General features: G+C 49.7%; 1 non-coding gene across 1 annotated transcript; it reads left to right on the top strand.

The window, feature by feature from the left end:
• The first annotated feature begins 2,108 nt into the window (after window positions 1–2,108).
• LOC138459984 (U1 spliceosomal RNA) lies at window positions 2,109–2,272 on the top strand. Its single transcript, XR_011262755.1, has one exon. It is a non-coding gene; the product is annotated as a U1 spliceosomal RNA (small nuclear RNA).
• Window positions 2,273–3,080: the final 808 nt, after the last annotated feature.

Genomic DNA, 3,080 nt, shown 5'->3' with positions numbered 1-3,080 from the left:
GTCACTGAATGGCCAGAGGGACCACAGTCCATTGCCCATTCTGTCTTGGCCATTCCTGTTTTTTCTTGGGTCCCTCATGGCCCTTCGATACCACCCAAGGTAGTTTCATCCCATTGCTGGTCATGTCCGATGGCGTCGATCGAAAGACCAAGATTTCAAAGGCCAGCTATTTTAAGGCCCTAGCATTATTACACATCCTCTCTACCACTAAAAGGGAGTCAAACGTTGACACCACATGGTTGTCACTACTCTTGAATTTGGCCAGCTTCCATCTTCACCAGGTCCTTTGATAAAATTATTGCCAGGTCCGGTATCAAATGTAGTAGTTCCAGAAGCCAGGTTCGATTTAGAAAAGGGCTATGTGCTGTTGTGATTGTTTGCACAAACGTGATGTCCATCAAGTCAGACCACCATGCTGGGTTGTGCAAGTCCCTGCTCTGATCCCACGCCTTGGGCCTTAGTTGGTCTACCCGGTCAAGCCAGGAGACCTGTTTGCCATTTGTCACTTTAGGGACACTGTCGGGGGCAGGTGTTGGAAATCCCACGGCGTGCTGGCCACCCTGTAAACTTGGGTTAATGGCATCGCCTTTCCATGATCAAGTGACTGCCCACTCAGGAATGGGGGGGCAAATTGTTCACTTTAGAAAGTGGGGGGGCAAATTGTTCACTTTAGAAACTTCCACCAGCCCTCGGCTACACTGGACCGGCTTGTCCACCATTGGTCAATGTAATGATTGCCTCCCATACATTTTTTGAAAGGTTGAATGAGCTAAGGACCTCCCTGGGGATGCTTGCAGAACAACTGGCCTGGGAAGGGATCCGGCTACCCAGTCATCAATGGGGCTTTGAAGGCATAACTGCCTTGTTTCCCCCGACTCCAGTGTTGCAGATACTACATGTCCCCTCATGCTTGGTCCTTGTTGTTTAACTAGCCCAGGCTTGGCCATATTGCTCTTCTGTTTGTTTTCCCTGCTGAAGACCCTCCTTCTTCTTTAAGTTTTTCTTAATTATCCTTACTTCATGGGGAAGGGCGTTGGGGGCATTTAGAAGAGAAAGTTCAGTGCAGATAGCTCCAACGCCCCACTGTCTGAATCGGCCACCACATAGGCCCTATCTTCACAAATGTTCACCTGTCTAGATGAAGATGTAGCTCTAATGGTGCAGGGGGCTATTAGTTGCCAAGAGAACCCTACCTCTTCCCGGTGTGGACCCAAGCCCTGCAGCAACATCCTCAGACCATTTACAACTACTTCCACAGTAAAAGAGTAAGTGTGCCGGCCGGATGAGGTTCAAATGTAGGTGGAGCTATTAGGTTCACTACCGATTGCAAATATTCAAATGTTCCCACACGGTACCACATCTCGCCCCTGTCTCTTGCATTTAGTGGGCATGGCTTATCACTTTGTGGAATCAATTCAAAGAGGGGTTTCCACGGTCGCCGACAGTCGGCTGTGTAGACTTTTTTCAGGTAGTTGGATGCAACCTCTTTTGTAGAGTATAAGGAGTGATTTGGGACTAAAAGACAAGTATTATGCAACAGGGACAGCCTCTTGATATTTGCTTGGGCGCCGTCCAACAATGGGATTCAGAAGTTAGTTCAGTTCTAACATTGGCCATGTTGGGTGGCCCTCTTTCGGGATGGGGTGAAGAGCTTAGGATGCGATGCCTGTGCTCCCGAAGGACTTAGCCATTGTGGGGTGCCCTCTTTCTCGCCAGGTTTGCTCTGTGCCCCCATGCATTGATTTCTGTTTCTCTTTGCACTAGTAGGCACCCAGGATGACACTGACTTTGCCAGAAAAGGAACAAGACTGCAAGCAAGCGCAGCAACACAGGGTCCTGCTGGCCTCTGACCCTGGGCAAAAGGGGGGAGAGGAGAAGAGCAGAAGAAAAAGAAAGGGGGGAGAAGAAAAAAATCTAAAGCCAAGACCAGCATCAGAAGACCTCCCTTCCCTCCCTTTTTGGGCCCGTCCGATGGGCGGGCGGCTGCCAGAGCCAGATGCAAATCTCACTGGAATCAGAGCATTGTGGGAAAGCCCTTCCGCATGATGTCAACCTGAGTCTCCAGTGCCACACACGAGGGACCAGCCGTGCTGTTCCTGAAGCAACCCATACTTACCTAGCAGGGGAGACACCATGATCACTAAGGTGGTTCTCCAAGGGTGAGGCTCATCCATTGCACAACGGATGTGCTGACCCCTATGATGTCCTCAAATGCGGGATACTCGACTGCATTATTTCTGGTAGTGGGGGACTGCCTTTGCGCTTTCCCCTGATTTATTGGTGAAAGAAAGAAAAGGTAAAGTGTGCACTAGACCTGCTAGGTTGGTTGCACACAGAGCACCTGATCTTGTGGCAGAATTTATTTTGCTGCAGTCAAGAGGACCAGCTCTGAGCAGCTCGGGTGCCCACAGGCCTCATTTGTTGGTGAATCAAAGAAAAAGTAAATTGCGCAAGTAGGTTGGTTGCACACAGAGCCCCTGCTCTTGTAGCAGAATGTATTTTGCTGCAGTTATGAGGAGGGCCAGCTCTGAGCAGCTCGGGCCCACAGCCCTGATTTACCTGTGATTTCACTAAGTGAGCTGGGCATTCATCAGCCCACAGAAGTTCTGTAGAATTCTGGGCTCTGATTGGCCTGTAGAACATCTGAAAGACAACCAGAGATTCTGATTACCCTGCCAGTGTGTGCCCACGTGCTTCACTGCCAATGCATGCCCACGTGCTGCACTGCCAATGCATGCCCATGCACTGTATCTGCTACTCAACTCTTCCTTTATCCCTGCTATCACTCCCAATCCTCTGTTGCTCTCTCCTTTCTGTTCCTCTACTTCAGCTCGTACTCCCACATCTCCTTTGGCCTCCACATCCTTCTGTTCCTCAACTCCTCTTTTTACCTCACATTTTGCCCCACTTTCTCCTCCTCTTCTCTTCCTATTGGCTCCACGTCACAGCCTCCATCCTCATCTCCTCTACCAGCCTCTCCTTTCTTCAACTATCACTCCTACTTGTTCTCGAAACTCCTGCACCTCTGCTTTTCCTGTGTCAGGTTTTACATTTTACATTCCAATATCCCCTTCTTGTGC

This window comes from Ambystoma mexicanum, chromosome 4p, assembly GCF_040938575.1.
Source record: "Ambystoma mexicanum isolate Mex_15411 chromosome 4p, UKY_AmexF1_1, whole genome shotgun sequence".
Lineage (NCBI taxonomy): Eukaryota > Metazoa > Chordata > Amphibia > Caudata > Ambystomatidae > Ambystoma > Ambystoma mexicanum.
The sequence above is the reverse complement of the archived record's forward strand: the minus strand, read 5'-3'. Positions and strand labels throughout refer to the sequence as shown.